We start from the raw sequence: 16,892 nt of genomic DNA, 5'->3' as shown, positions 1-16,892 counted from the left end.
TATCCCAAATTATCTGAAGAGATCTATCTCCTTCATTATTGGTCTTTATAAAGGTTGGTAGTTCATTTTCTAGGTGGGTTTTAAATTGTTTTTCATTTATGGTGGATTGGTTCATAGTCCATCTTTGGCGTATTGTGTTATTCTGGTTGTTAAGAGTTAGGAGTATGGGGTTGTGGTCGGCCCAAGAACCGGGTAAAATCCGTATTTCTTTTATTTGATAAATGATATAAGAATTAGACCGAGCCATATCGATACGTGACCATGATTTGTGTGGATGTGAATAAAAGGTGTATTGTGATTTCTCTGGGTGGTGTGTTCTCCATATGTCTTTAAGTGCAAATTCATATGTTAAGTCTTCGAATGTAGTTGGGAGACTTTTCCTTAGTCGTTGCTGTTTATTTCTCTTGTGGTCTTTGTTTTTAATTTGTATCGCCTTAAAGTCGCCTATAATAATGAAATTTCTTAAATTCTTTTCCATTACTTTTTTTGTGTAGTTGTGAGAAAAATATCGATTGGTAGATGGTAGGTGCGTAGATTCCTATTACTGTTAGTTGTTCGTTTCTGATAGTTATCTGCACCATTAATATTTGACCGTCGGTGTCTTCATAGAAAAGTTTTGGTCTCTATTGGGTTTTATTTATTTTTTTAAAAAATATTTTTTATTACAGTGAACCCTCGAGTTTCGCGTCCTCAAGGATCGCGAAAGGGCTATTTCGCTAGTTTTCAACCCGGAAGTAAACTCCACCATCTACGCATGCGTGCCCTTCCACGCATGCGTAGATGGTGGAGTTTCCCCGCCGGGCAGAGGCTTCCCTGGGTCTTCCCCCTCTTTCTCTATGTTGCTTCTTCCTCTCTCACACTCTCTTCCTCCCTCTCTCATCTCTTTCTTTCCTTCTCTCTCTTTCTCTATCTCTCCCCCTCTTGCTCTCGAGCGGCCGCCTAGCAGCTGATCTGCTCGGCAGCGCAGCAGCAGCGAGGAGCCGAAGATCTTCGGCTCCTCGCTGGTGCTGCGCTGCCGAGCAGATCAGCTGCTAGGCGGACGAAGGAACCTTCCCTGGGTCTTCCCCGCCCGGATCTTTGGCTCCTCGCTGCAGCCGCGCGCCCCTCGCCTTCGCCTCACCTGGCGGGCGAAGGAGGGCGCAGCTCCGGCCGCTCGCCTCGGAGCCGGTCTGCCTCACTGCCTCCAGTCCGCGGCAATTCCCCTCAGCACGCTGCCGGATCCAGCGGGGGAGGGGGGGGAAGTGAAGGCGCGGCGATGGGCAAGGGCTGCCAGTGAGCCTTCTCCGTCCCTTTCCTGCTGCACCGGTCTGGGGCCAAGTGGGCGGGGGGCGGCCGGGACCTCGCCTGTCTCCGCCGCCCGCATCGCCCCTCCGGCGGGCCGGCCTCCCCCGCCCGCCTCTGCTGCAGCCGCCACCGCCTCCCCGACTGGCACAAAAGGGCCCCGCCCGCCCCGCCCCGAAGCTTACCTTGCGGCGGGATTCCCTCCCCCCGCAGCCAAAACTAAAAGCCTGTCTCTTTTTTTTCTTGCGGCGAGCCCAAGCCGTTTCTCACTCGACCGCAGCCGAGCTTCCCTCGGCCCCCTTTGGCCCCGTCGCCTCCTCCCCGCCTGCCTTTCCTCGCCAAGCGCACGAAAAAAAAGAGAGAAGGCTTCTACCAGAAGCGGGTGATGGCGGAGAGCTCCGAAAGCTGGCTAGCGGCTTTTCCCCCGCAAGAGATCCTTCATGCCCCTGCCCGCCGTCCCCGGCTTCTGGTAGAAGCCTTCTCTCTTTTTTTTCGTGCGCTTGCAGCAGAGGCGGGCGGGGGAGGCCGGCCCGCCGGAGGGGCGATGCGGGCGGCGGAGACAGGCGAGGTCCCGGCCGCCCCCCGCCCACTTGGCCCCAGACCGGTGCAGCAGGAAAGGGACGGAGAAGGCTCCGTCAGGTGAGGCGAAGGCGAGGGGCGCGCGGCTGCAGCGAGGGAAAGTGAAATGCCGGCGGCTCTAGCAGCTGCTACGAGCGGCATTTCACCTTCCCTCCCAAGCAAAAAGATGCCGGCATTCTGGGCTGATGGGGTCAGACTTCCCAGGCGGAAGGCGTGCCCCGGCATCTTTTTGCCTGGGAGGGAAAGTGAAATGCCGGCGGCTCTAGCAGCTGCTACGAGCGGCATTTCACTTTCGCTCCCAGGCAAAAAGATGCGGGGAGAGGGGCACGCCTTCCGCCTGGGAAGTCCGACCCCATCAGCCCAGAATGCCGGCATCTTTTTGCCTGGGAGGGAAGGTGAAATGCCGCTCGTAGCAGCTGCTAGAGCCGCCGGCATTTCACCTTCCCTCCCAGGCAAAAAGATGCCGGCATTCTGGGCTGATGGGGTCAGACTTCCCAGGCGGAAGGCGTGCCCCGGCATCTTTTTGCCTGGGAGGGAAAGTGAAATGCCGGCGGCTCTAGCAGCTGCTACGAGCGGCATTTCACTTTCGCTCCCAGGCAAAAAGATGCGGGGAGAGGGGCACGCCTTCCGCCTGGGAAGTCCGACCCCATCAGCCCAGAATGCCGGCATCTTTTTGCCTGGGAGGGAAGGTGAAATGCCGCTCGTAGCAGCTGCTAGAGCCGCCGGCATTTCACCTTCCCTCCCAGGCAAAAAGATGCCGGCATTCTGGGCTGATGGGGTCAGACTTCCCAGGCGGAAGGCGTGCCCCGGCATCTTTTTGCCTGGGAGGGAAAGTGAAATGCCGGCGGCTCTAGCAGCTGCTACGAGCGGCATTTCACTTTCGCTCCCAGGCAAAAAGATGCGGGGAGAGGGGCACGCCTTCCGCCTGGGAAGTCCGACCCCATCAGCCCAGAATGCCGGCATCTTTTTGCCTGGGAGGGAAGTAGCGTGGGCGGGGCGCGCGCGCGGGGACCCCAGCTTCGCTTCCCAGCTGGGAAGCGGCCCCAGCAATGGCGTGGGCGGGCGGCGCGCGCGCGGGGGAAACCCCAGGCGCGAGCAACGGGGTGGGCGGGCGAAGGGCGGTGGAAGTAAAAACACCATCTGCGCATGTGCAGACGGTGTTTTTACTTCCGCACCGCTACTTCGCGAAAAATCGATCATCGCTTGGGGTCCTGGAACGGAACCCTCGCGATGATCGAGGGTTCACTGTATTTTCGAAAAGGACAGACAAAGACATACCACATTGAACATTTAAGGAGCTGCCATTGCTCCGCTTATCGTAGAAGTCTAACTAATACAGAATATAAAAAACTCTAACTGTTACGAGATCTAAGCAGAAATGCCACTCTTGCGAAATACATTATCATTACATTTAATTCCATATTTTTAAGATTAAAATTATTGATTAAATTTCTTTATGTTTTAAAAAATGATACACTTGTATATATATATATATGTATATATAAAGAACAATAAACAAATTATTAGTAGTACAAAAAGAAAACAAAATAAACACTTCTAGGTTAGTTATCATATAAACTATTTAATTCTATCTTATAATTTTTCAAATAATCATTTATTCTTATATATTAAATTTTTAGTACTATTTTTAACATTCCACCAATCATATACTTTATCCCATATTTTGTAAAATTCCGTTTCGGTTTGGTTATTCAAACGTTTAGTCATCATGTCTAATTCTGCACATTCTATAATTTTTTTGAATACCTCCGTATCTTTCGGTATCGTCTTTTCTTTCCATTTCTGTGCGAATACTATTCGTGCCGCCACCAATATATGTATTATTAAATAGTAAGTTTCTTTTTTATACTTTATATTTGAAATACCCAATAGGAAAAATTCAGGAGATTTTTTAATCTTCTCCTTTGTTATTTCATTTATCCAATTCTCTACTTTGTTCCAAAATATTTTTGTCTCATAACAGGCCCACCATACATGATAATATATGCCAACTTCTTTTTTGCATTTCCAACAAATAGGCGATACAGATGGAAACATTTTAGAAATTCTATATGGTGGAAGGTGCCATCTATAGAACATCTTAATTTGATTTTCTTTAAAAGAGATTGATTTTGTAATTTTCCAATTATACTTCCATGCCTTTTCCCAAGTATCTAAATCAATCTCTTTACCAAAATTTTTGCACCAACTGATCATATTATCTTTCAATATCCAACCTATCGTTCTATGATTTAATAAATATTTATAAATATTTCCAATTGTCTTTGTTTGATTTTGGAATAATAATTTGCCCAATACATTATTTTCTTTTTTAAAGATATAAGTCTTTACGTCTCTTTGATATCTAGAACTAATCTGCATATAATGCCACCAATCTAAATCTATACCCAACTCGTATAACTCTTGTTTTGTTCTTAGTTTTAATTGATTATCTAACAAGTCACTATATTTCCAAATCTTACCTTTTCCTTTAAGGTTCGGGTGTACAATGGCTTCAAAGGGTGAAACCCATTCTGGCATTACTAAAAAGTGATTTTTCTTTATTTCATTCCATACTTCTATCAATGCCTTTCTGATAACATTGTTTTTAAAATATGAGTGGGTTCTTAACTTATCATACCATACAAAAATGCATGCCACCCGACCATCAAGTCGTGACCTTCTAGATTAAGCAATCTTTGATTTTCTAATGTCAGCCATTCTTTTATCCATGTCAGGGCTGTGGCATGATAATATAATTTCCAATTTGGAAGACCTAGGCCTCCTCTTTCCTTACGGTCTTCTAATGAATTTTGTTTTATTCTTGATTTTTTTGCCTTGCCAAATAAATTTTCTTATTATCTTATTCAATTCGGCAAAAAATTTCGTTCCTGGATTTATTGGAATCACTTGGAAAAGAAACAATATTTTTGGAAGGATATTCATTTTAACTGTGGAGATTCTTCCTACAAGTGATAATTGTAGATTACTCCATATTTCTAAATCTTTTTTGATCTGACTTAATAATTTTAGATAATTGTCATTTTTTAAAGATACGGCTTTAGAGGTCATCCATATCCCTAGATATTTCACTTTTTTCGTGATCTTTATATTAGATAGGTCTCCTAAATATTTTCTCTGCGTTTCAGTCATATTTTTTGTTAATATCTGTGTCTTTTCCTTGTTTATTTTCAGTCCTGCAACTTTCCCATATTCTTCAATCCCATTTATTAAATTTAAAATAGATTCTATCGGGTCATCCAGAACAAACACTACGTCGTCAGCAAATGCTTGTGTTTTATAGGTTTCTTTTCTAATTTTCAATCCTTTTGTTTCCTTATCTGCTCTTATTTTAATCAACAATGTTTCTAAAGTTAAAATAAATAACAATGGTGATATTGGGCAACCTTGTCTTACTCCTCTTTGTATAACTACTTCTTCTGTCTGTTCAATATTTATTATACTTTTGGCAGTTTGTTCAGAATATATAGCATCTATTATATTAAAAAATTTTGTTCCTACTTCCATCTTATTTAATTGTATTTTCATAAAATTCCAATCCACGTTGTCAAATGCTTTTTGGGCATCCAGAAATATAAGTGCCATTTGCTTTTCAGGATGCTGCTCATAATATTCCAAAGTATTAACTATTATTCTTAAATTATTTTTAATTTGTCTTCCTGGTAAAAATCCAGTTTGATCACTATGTATCATATTATTTATAATACTTTTAAGTCTATTGGCAAATATTGATATAAAGATTTTATAATCGACGTTCAACAATGAAATAGGTCTGTAATTTTCAATTTTTTCTTTCTTTGTGTCAGCCTTATGTATTAAAGTTATTAAAGTTTCTGACCAAGTTTTTGGTAATTTACCTATTGTCAATATTTGATTATATATCTCAAGCATGTTGGAAAAAAATATTTCTAGATCTAATTTATAAAATTCAGCTGGTATTGCGTCTGGACCAGTCGCTTTATTATTTTTTTGATTCTTTATAGATTGTTTTAATTCTATATCTGTAATAGGTCTATTTAATCTTTGCTGTTGTGTTTCGGTTAAAACTGGAAGTTCTATTTTTTCCAAATATTTAAAAATTAAATCCTCACTTATCTCTTCTTTCTTATATAATTGTTTATAAAATTCCAATACTATATCCTTTTTATCCTCTATTCTATGTTTTATTGTACCTTTTGAATCTGTCAAATTTTTTATAATTTTATTTTCTCTCTCTTTTCTTAGTTTGTATGCCAGCCATCTTCCAGGTTTATTCGCATGTTCAAAATGATCTTGTTTTGCTCTCTTTATCTTTTCTACAATTGGTTCTTGTTCTATTAATCTCAGTTTATGTCTTATTAATTCTCTCTGATTTTTTAATTTGTCATCCTTATCCTCTTTTTGCATTAAAATTTCTAATTTTCTTAATTCTTCTACTAGTGTTCCTTGATATTTTTTCTTTTCTTAATTTTTTTTTTGCTATAAATGATATTGTTAATCCGCGTATATATGCTTTAGTTGTATCCCACAAATTTTGAGGAGTGGTATCTGTATTTTTATTTATTTTTTAAAAAATATCTAATTCCTTCTCTATCCATTTCTTATATTCAGGATCTTTTATTATAGTTCTATTCATTGACCAATTCTTTATTCTCCTTTTACCTTTCCAATATATGGATAAAGGGTTATGGTCTGCCCAAGTATTTGTCTCTATTTCTATTTCACTTATTTGTTCCATTATGTGAATAGGGGCTCAAGCCATATCAATTCTAGACCATGTCTTATGCGGGTTGGAATAAAAAGTATACTGTTTATCTTTTAAATGCTGTTCTCGCCATACATCTTTTAATGATAATTCTGAACTCATTTTCCAAAATGATGCCGGTAAGATTACCTTTTTTTTCTTTTCTTTTCCCATTATAATCCATTTGGTCATCTGAGATTGCATTAAAGTCTCCTATTATTATCATGTTTTCAATTGATAACTCGTTAATTTTTTCATGTAAATCTTTATAAAATTGCTTTTGATTATCATTTGGTGCATAAATTGAGACAATTGTTAATGGTTTTGTATCTAAGTCTAATTGTACTATCAAAATCCTTCCATCCCCATCATTATATATTTCTTTTGATTCAATTAGTTCATCAATATACATTGCTACACCTCTTTTCTTTTGATTAGCCAAACTAGTGTATAATTTTCCCAATTTTGAGTTTTTAAGGAGACTACTTTTTGATTTTTTGATATGGACTTCTTGTAGAATGTTTATCTGGGCTTTTTGTTTCGTAAGTTTAGTTAATACTTGGTTTCTCTTCCTGGGGTTATTCAATCCATTTACATTGACTGAAAATATTTTCAGATCATGCGTCATCTTTATTTATAGTACCTTTTAGGTTCTTTTGGTTCTTGGAGTCGGTTATCCAAAATTAAGTCCTGTGAGATCTGTAGTTGTTTCTGCCTCACCACCAATGCTTCTTCCCCTCCACCGCCTGTGGTCCCCATCGTTTCGTTGCTAGGCTTTGGTTGAATCTGAATTTGTGCGGTACTGTCCAGTCCACTGCGTGCTAGGAAAGATCTTGCTTGTTCTACACTTTCTATTTTATTTTTATTTATTTATTTATTTATTAGATTTGCATGCCGCCCCTCTCCGAAGACTCGGGGCGGCTTTTTCACGTTGATTGCCATGTTAGGGTCAAACCTTCTGGTATCAGCCATCTGAAAGGAATGTTCTTTCTGATTAAAATACTCGTAAGAAAATAATATTGTCTTCTAGTCTCTCGGACTCTCCTCGGAACTTGTTTCAGGATCGTAATTTCCTTCCCATTGCGTTGAAAGGACTCGTTTTTTGTGTATCTCAATATCTCGTCTTTGACGATTCTGCTTGTGAATTTAATGTGGACTTCTCTGGGTAGATTATGGCGCCTTACATATCCAGTCTGAACTCGGTAGACTTCATCGATTTCTTTTACCAGTTCTGTTGGGTCTAACTGCAAAATAGCTCCCATAACTTCTGCCATTTTTGCAGGCAAGTCTTCATCTTTTTCTTCTTCAATGTTTTGGAACCTCAAACCATGTAGTGCGGAATGTAGTTCTAAATTGGTTATTGCTATATCAAAGTCTCTGCGGGCTGCGTAGTTGCGGTCTTCATATTCTTCTACTCTCTGTCCCACGTCTTGGATTTTTTCTTCTGTCACTTGTATTCTCTTTTCGCTTTCTTGTAGTTTTTGTTGGATGACTTTTATATTTCCGTCCATTTCGACAACATTCCCTTTTACTTCAGTTAATTCAGTTTTAAGTTCCGCAATTTCTTTTTTAATTTCATCTTTCATCTCCTTCATCTCTTGCCTCAGTTCTTGTAGGTAAGTTTTCATTTCTTCTTTATTTGTATCGCTTTGAGTTTTTGCCTGGGTTTGTAATGCCTTGATGTCTGCTAGTGCTTCTTGGATAATCTGAAGACTAGGATCCATTGTAGGCTTGTCCTTTTCTTTCTCTTTGGCCAACATTGTGGGTATGGTCCTTTGTTGTAACGGTGATGAGGTTGGGGAGGTCCTGGGTGTAGAAGTTGGGGCAGGAGTAGTTGGTTGTTTTCGGGTTGTTATTGTAGTCACTGAGGTCACACTCTGTGCCCGGTGGGAACCTTTCATAATCCAAAATTTACTGTTATTGTTTTATTTTTTAAAAATATTTTAATCTAAATCTTATGTATTCTTAATAAAAAAAAAAGAGAGAGATTAAATATATTAATTCAATTCAATTAGTACTATAATTAATTGTTGAGTTTAATTAAAGGGAAAAATAGAAAAGAAAAAGAAAGTAAAGGGGGAAAAAAAAATATTTCAGTGAGTTCCTAGATTCCTTAAGAAGGGACCAGGTGGGGGAAAGGAAGAAACCAATACTCTAGCACATAGCTATTTAATAATAAAAAAGAGAAAATATATAAATGTGGTTTTAAAAGGGGAAAATTAATAATAATTGAAAATAAAAGATGGAAAAAGGAGAGAGAGAAAGAAGAAAAGAAGGAAGGAAAAAAGTAAAAAAGAAGATACAAAGGATTTCTTCAAAGAAAGGCAAATAAAAAGAAAAAAACAACAACAACTAGAGAGAGTTTCTTTTAAAAGGCCAGAATAGAGAGAGAAAAAGAAAATATTTTATACATTTAAAAATTATAGAAAAATATATTTAAAATTGTTTCTAATATTCAAAAAATATACATATATATGTAAAAATGAAAAAATAAAGATTAATCCAAGGGTAATTGTAATGAACACACTTTTAGTTAGAAAAGAGAAATATATCAAAAGTTCTAAAGAAAAAAGGGTCCAAAAATTTCTAATGAGTCCAAATAGAGTGAACCTAACTTATGCTCTAATAAAATTATCCAGAAAAAAAAAAGAAAGAAAAATGAGTCCAAAGCCAATGTCCAGAGTGATTTCCAAATTCAAATACTAATAAGATAGTCCAAGTTTCTTTATTATAAAAAACAACGAGGAGTAGAAAAATAAAATACAAAAAAATATCCTTACGCCTCTAAAATCACACAAAAAATAGTCCCAGCAAATCCAAGGAAGAGCTTAAAAAGGGAATGAAAATAATGTCAAAAATTTTAAAAATAAAACAATAAGATGGATAGTCCAAAATTCATTTCAAATATTTTTAACTTCAGTAAAATTCCATTGAAATAGCGTAAATTGGATTAGTTCCGTTCATTGGTTCATTGGTTCTACAGTATACAATTGATTAATATATTTTACTTCATCCACTCCATAATTTCCAAATCGAACTTTAGTTTTGTAAAAAGAAAAGAAAAAATTTATATATCTAACAAAAAATAAAAGGAAAAAAGGGAAAGTAGACACACCACACTATAATCGTAAGGTTAAACAAAAAAAGAAAGTTATACTCAGTTGTAATAAAGGCAAGTAGTTCCGGCTGATCTTCTCCTCCGCGGATGGGTATCACTTACAGTTTTCTTCTTTTGTTGTTTTCGCCTTAAAATTTAAAATCTTTTTCCCAAACTTGTATAGATAGCAAAAGAATTCCGTGTGGTGCTGTAAGTCTCCTTTATCTGCTGATCTGTTATTTGTAGACTTCTCTTCTATTTTTGCACTTCTGCTTTCGGCGATCGCTATGGCTGTGTCCAGGCAGCCGCCTGGGCACAGCTCTCCATGCCTGCAGCTGCGGGGTTATCCCTAACCCCCAGGACTGTGGCGATCCGTCCCAGGGTGTCCAGGAGACCCCCTTTCCTGGGCCGACCACTCCGGGGTCGGCAGAACGCGAATCCGCATCCTGCAAGTTGGAAAGGAGGACTGCGGTGCCGGAGCTCAGCCTCCGCTACTCCGGCGCGATCGGGCTCCACCCGGAAGTTCTCTCTATTGGGTTTTAACATATATGGCAATTCCTCTTTTTTTAACTGATGCCGAGGAAGTAAAGAGTTTGCCAAGACCGGGGAGAAGTAGAACCATGGCATCCTTTTTGGTAATATGTGTCTCTTGCAGACATGTTATATGAAAGTTGTGATTTAGAAGTTTGTGGAAAATCTCTTTTCTTTTTCTGTCTGAGTTCAACCCATTAATATTAGTTGAGAATATGGGGATATAGTTTTCTTGTGATAAAATGTGTGAGTTTTTGTGGCTTTCATTTTCTTGCTTCAGCTTTTGCCCTTGTAATCGGCCCTTGTCTTTCATGCTTGTCTTGTGTTTGTTGTAAGTCGCCTTCTTGAATTTGCAATTTTCATATTTGCCCATTCTCTCACCTAAACCTACGACTTCTGTGATGCACAACCTTTTAATTTGGTGCATATCTTTGCTGTAGTAATTTGGGAACAATGGAACAGAGTAACAGTTGGTAGGGATCTTGGAGGTCTTCTAGTCCAACCCCCTGCTCAGACAGGAAGCCCTATAACATTTCAGATAAATGGCTGTCCAATTCCTTCATCAACACCTCCACTTTTGGAGCAACCACAATTTCTAGTGGCAAGTCATTCCACTGATTAGTTGTTCTCACCATCAGGAAATTTCCCTTTACTTGTGGGTTGGTTCTCTCCTTGAAAACTTCCCATCCATTGTGTCTTGGAACACTGCTATCATGTCACTCCCTGGTCCTTCTTTTCATGAAAGTAGACACCCCCAATTCCAGCAACGGTAAAACAGCCATGCTTTAACCTCTGGTCCAGTAGTAATTTTTGTTGCTCTTGTCTGCACTATTTCTAGAGTCTCAAGATCTTTCTTACATCTGGCAACCAGTAGTGGAGTCAATATTCCAGGTGTGGTCTTATCAAGGCCTTATAAAGTGGTAATAACACTTCAGATCATTTTGATTCTATCCCTCTTAATGCCGCCTCTGATTTTGTTGGGTTTTGGGGTTTTTGGTGGCAACTGAACATTATTTGCGGACTCATATTTAAGTGTTGTCCACTAGGACTCCAAGATCCCTGTTGCACTTACTACTATTAAGCCAGGTATCACCTCTTCTATGCGAATGCATTTGGGTTTTCTTTCCTAAATGAACGTGGTTACATTTTTCACTGTTGATTTTGCTTTGTCAGATGGGGCCCATATCTGTTGATCCTTCTATATCTCCATCTTATATCCTGGAGTGTTGTTATACCTGTCGATTTGGTCTTGTCTACAAATGTGATGAGTTCCCCTTCCATCCTCTTGTCTAAATGAATGATGAAGATAAACATATGTTATGAATCCTCCTGTTCTGTTCTTGTTCCCGTGTTCAGGAGAGTCCTGTGTCCTTCGAGGAGGTGGCTGTGTCTTTCTCTGAGGAGGAATGGTCTCAGCTGGATCCTGACCAGAAAGCGCTGCATTCGGAAGTCATGCTGGAAAACCACAGGAACGTGGTCTTTCTGGGTAAGAGTGTGACACCAATCAGAGGTCAAGAAGGAAGATTATAGTTAGTTCTTTATTTAAACAACCAATATAATGAGACATCGTCTCCTGGGCGGGAGAAGGAAAGGACGTGGCCTTCTGGTGCTCCAAGGAAGGAAAGAGTCAATGTCTCTTGGCTTAGATGCTTTATGTGCCATTTCACATCTGTATTTTTCCATTTCTATTTGAACTTATATGTTGGGGTGTGTAAAAAGAACGAGGTGTGCTTTTGTGTGTCCTCTGGAGGCCATGTGAGAGGAGTGTGTTGTCATTTGTCTCAAACCTCCAAACTTGTGTGAGAACAGGACTTTCCATCGGTTCCTTTGCCTACTTGGGTGCATTTGCAGAAAGAAGAAGCCTAAAGTATTGGGAGATGTGTGAAGTCAGTCGTAGAAAACGTAGCACTATTGATCTCACGTGATATCGCACTATAATGCTCTAGGCCTCTGTTCCCGGCTACCCAAGGCCTGCACAAGATCCAGGGCAAAATGTTGGCCGAGAGAGGGAAGGTCCCTTCGTCTCCAAAGACTTTTGCCCTGGATCTCGTGCAGTCCTCAGTCCTTAAAGTTCTTCAATGCCTGAAGGTGTGAGATCACATGGTATTAGTAGCCTGGGATCTTGCACTACTGGTCTTGTGTGATCTATCCCTAAAGTACTTTAGATCTCCGCTCTCTGCGAACTGACTCTTGTACCACATCCAGAGTGATGGCAGTTTTCCAATATCTCAGGGGCTTCCACAAAGAAGAGGGAGTCAAACTGTTCTCCACAGCACCTGAGGGCGGGACAAGAAGCCACGGGTGGAAACTAATCAAGGAGAAAAGCCACTTAGAACTAAGGAGAAATTTCCTGACACTTGAAACAATTAATCAGTGGAACAGCTTGCCTCCAGAAGTTGTGAATGCTCCAACACTGGAAGTTTTTAAGAAGATGTAGGATAACCATTTGACTGAAGTGGTGGAAGGCTTTCCTGCCTAATCGGGGGGTGGGAGGTGGGGGGGTGGACTAGCAGACCTCCAAGGTCCGTTTTGTTTTTCTATTCCATTCTTTAATTCAAAACTGACTCTGAGTGAGATTTGCAGATAGATGGATGGATGGATAGATAGACAGATTATACAGAAAGAGACATCTAAATATTTTCAAAGCTTTCATAACTCATGAATATAGAAATCATAATGTCTATATCACAACACTGTGAGCATGCAGTCATAGAAACATAGAAGACTGACGGCAGAAAAAGACCTCATGGTCCATCTAGTCTGCCCTTATACTACTTTTTGTATTTTATATTAGGATGGATATATGTTTATCCCAGGCATGTTTAAATTCAGGTCCTGTGGATTTACCAAGCACGTCTGCTGCAAGTTTCTTCCAAGCATCTACTACTCTTTCAGTAAAATAATATTTTCTCATGTTGCTTTTGATCTTTCCCCCAACTCTAATCTTTCCCCTCATCAGAACCTCCTGAGAAGGACGACATACAAAACTAATAAATTATTGCTTATTATTATTATTATTATTATTATTATTATTATTATTATAATTCAAACCTACAAACTAATGGAATTTTGGACAAATTCAGAAGGAAATTCACTTGACTTTCTACATTTTGATGGTTTTCTCTAACTTTGTCGTCATTTTCATATCCCTTTTGCTTTGAAGGTCATAACTGGCAGCAGAATCAAGATCCCTGTGAACTGTTCCAACTGATCAATGCTACAGATGGAATGGAGAAGTTTGGAATTGGAATGAAATTCGAAAGCCCTGAGAGAAACCAGTCAAAGAATTGGAATCAGGAAAGCTCATCTTCCACTGATGCTCCGATGCAAAACATTCTTGCCCGACAAGAGAAAATGAAGAAAAAATATATTGCGAAAAGTGTGAAGCTAGTTAAAGCTAATGTAGAAGTAAATGAACAGTATTTAACCCAAAACAAAGGAGAAGATGCTATAAGAAGTCACAACGGACAAAGTTACAAAGGGACATCCATTGTTTCTTTTGGAAATAACTTATACCTTACATCTCAAAAAGAGATTGATACAAAAGGGAAGCCATATAAATGTTTGAAATGTGGAAAATGTTTTAGTAGAACGTGGCAACTTACTATCCATGAAAGGATCCACACAGGGGAGAAGCCGTATAAATGCATGGAGTGTGGAAAGACCTTTGCTTATAGCAATTCACTTACTTCCCATACGAAGATCCACACAGGGGAGAAGCCGTATAAATGCATGGAGTGTGGAAAGACCTTTGCTTATAGCAATTCACTTACTTCCCATACGAAGATCCACACACGGGAGAAGCCGTATAAATGCATGGAGTGTGGAAAGACCTTTGCTGATAGAAGTGCACTTACTTACCATAAGAGGATCCACACAGAGGAGAAGCCATATAAATGCATGGAGTGTGGAAAGACCTTTGCTCATAACAGTGCACTTACTTCCCATAAGAAGATCCACACAGGGGAGAAGCCGTATAAATGCTTGGAGTGTGGAAAGACCTTTGCTCAAGGAAGTCATCTTACTTCCCACAAGTGGGTCCACGCAGGGGAGAAGCCGTATAAATGCATGGAGTGTGGAAAGACCTTTGCTCATAGCAAGTCACTTACTTCCCATAAGAGGATCCACACAGGGGAGAAGCCGTATAAATGCTTGGAGTGTGGAAAGACCTTTGCCCAAGGAAGTCATCTTACTTCCCATAAGAGGATCCACACAGGGGAGAAGCCGTATAAATGCATGGAGTGTGGAAAAACCTTTACTCGAAAGGATACCAGTATTTCCCATAGGAAGATCCACACAGGGGAGAAGCCGTATAAATGCTTGGAGTGTGGAAAGACCTTTGCTCAAGGATGTAATCTTATTTCCCATAAGTCGGTCCACACAGGGGAGAAGCCGTATAAATGCATGGAGTGTGGAAAGACCTTTACTTATAACAGTGCACTTACTTACCATAAGAGAATCCACACAGGGGAGAAGCCGTATGAATGCATGGAGTGTGGAAAGGCCTTTGCTCAGAGCAGTCAACTTACTTACCATAAGAGGATCCACACAGGGGAGAAGCCGTATGAATGCATGGAGTGTGGAAAGACCTTTGCTCATAACAGTGCACTTACTTACCATAAGAGGATCCACACAGGGGAGAAGCCATATAAATGCTTGGAGTGTGGAAAGACCTTTGCTCAAAGAAGAAATCTTACTTCCCATAAGAAGATCCACACAGGGGAGAAGCCGTATAAATGCTTGGAGTGTGGAAAGACCTTTGCTCAAGGAAGTCATCTTACTTCCCATAAGAGGATCCACACAGGGGAGAAGCCGTATAAATGCTTGGAGTGTGGAAAGACCTTTGCTCAAGGAACTCATCTTATTTCCCATAAGTGGGTCCACACAGGGGAGAAGCCGTATAAATGCAGGGAGTGTGGAAAGACTTTTGCTCAAGGAAGTAATCTTACTCGCCACAAAAGGATCCACACAGGGAGGAAGCCGTATAAATGCATGGAGTGTGGAAAGACCTTTGCTCATCGCAGTGCACTTACTTCCCATACGAAGATCCACACTCCTCCTGTGATCTCATAATAAAGTGCTTTAGTTCGTTTTATGTCAACTGAAGCCTGTACCAGATCCGGTGTGATAGCAATTTTCAGGTATCTCAGGCGCTGCCACAAAGAAGAGGGAGTCCAATTGTTCTTCAAAACACCTCAGGGCAGGACAAGAAGTCATGGGTGGAAAAGCAACTTAGAACTAAAGATAAATTTATCCATTGTAAGATAAAATACAGGAAATAGTATAAGGGCACACTAGATGGACCATGAGGTCTTTTTCTGCCGTCAGTCTTCTATGTTTCTATGTTTCCTGACAATTAAAACAATTAATCAGTGGAACAGCTTGCCTCCAGAACTTGTGAATGCTCCAACACTGTAAGTTTTTAAGAAGATGTAGGATAACCATTTGACTGAGGTGGTGGAAGGCTTTCCTGCCTAATCGGGGGCGGGGGGTGGACTAGAAGACCTCCAAGGTCCCTTTTGTTTTTCTATTCCATTCTTTAATTCAAAACTGGCTCTGAGTGAGATTTGCAGATAGATAGATGGATGGATAGATAGATAGATAGATTATAAAGAAAGAGATATCTAAATATTTTCAAAGCTTTCCTAATGCATGAATATAGAAATCATCATTATATCACACCACTGAGCATGCAAACATACAACTTGATGGAATTTTGGAGAAATTCAGAAGGATATTCATTTGACCTTTCAGGTTTTTCTCTAACTTTGTAATCATTTTCTTTTCTTTTTTGCTTTGAAGTTAATTATGGGCAGGAGAATCAAGATCCCTGTGAACTGTTCCAACTGATCAATGCTAAAGATGGAATGGAGAAGTTTGGAATTCGAATGAAATTGGAAAGCCCTGAGAGAAACCAGTTGAAGAATTGGAATGAGGAAAGCTCATCTTCCACTGATGCTCCGATGCAAAACATTCTTGCCCAACAAGAGAAAATAAAGACAAAAGATATTCGGAAAAGTATGCAGTTAATCAAAGCTAAAGTACAAGCAAATGAAAACTATTTCACCCAAAACAAAGGAAAAAATGCTATAAGAAGACACAATGGACAAAGTTACTATGCAACATCCATTCTTTCTCTTGGAAATAACTACCTTACATCTCAAAAAGTGATTGACACAAAAGAGAAGCCTTATAAATGTTTGAAATGTAGAAAATGTTTTAGAACGAGAGAGCAACTTACTATCCACAAAAGGCCTTTACAATTTGCGCATGGTATGTTTGTATGTATGTTTGGTTTTATAATAAAGGGTTTTTAGTTGTTTAGTATTGGATTGTTACATGCTGTTTTTTATCATTGTTGTTAGCCGCCCTGAGTCTGCGGAGAGGGTTGGCAAACAAATCAAATAAATAAGTAAATAAATAAATAAATAAATAAATAAAGTCACTTTTTAAAAAGTTTGCATCTAAAAAAACAAAACAAAAAACCCATCCATCCAGTAAAAATTACGACACTGGGTTGCTTCCCTCCCTCACAAACTTTTTTTAAAAAATTGTTTCATTTTAGGCTCTTTTGTTTGTTGAAACATACAGGAAGCATTCCATGAAATGTTGTCTTCAGGTTTCACCAAAACATGGCGCCAGTTCAGATTTTTTCTAATG

At 39.8% G+C, this 16,892-nt stretch overlaps 1 pseudogene; it reads left to right on the top strand.

Moving 5' to 3' along the window:
* LOC139162982 (zinc finger protein 208-like) overlaps positions 1–16,559 on the top strand; it is a 76,963-nt pseudogene extending 60,404 nt beyond the window's left edge.
* The last annotated feature ends 333 nt before the right edge of the window (positions 16,560–16,892 follow it).

The sequence above is a fragment of the Erythrolamprus reginae genome, chromosome 2 (assembly GCF_031021105.1).
Source record: "Erythrolamprus reginae isolate rEryReg1 chromosome 2, rEryReg1.hap1, whole genome shotgun sequence".
Taxonomy (NCBI): domain Eukaryota; kingdom Metazoa; phylum Chordata; class Lepidosauria; order Squamata; family Dipsadidae; genus Erythrolamprus; species Erythrolamprus reginae.
The sequence above is the reverse complement of the archived record's forward strand: the minus strand, read 5'-3'. Positions and strand labels throughout refer to the sequence as shown.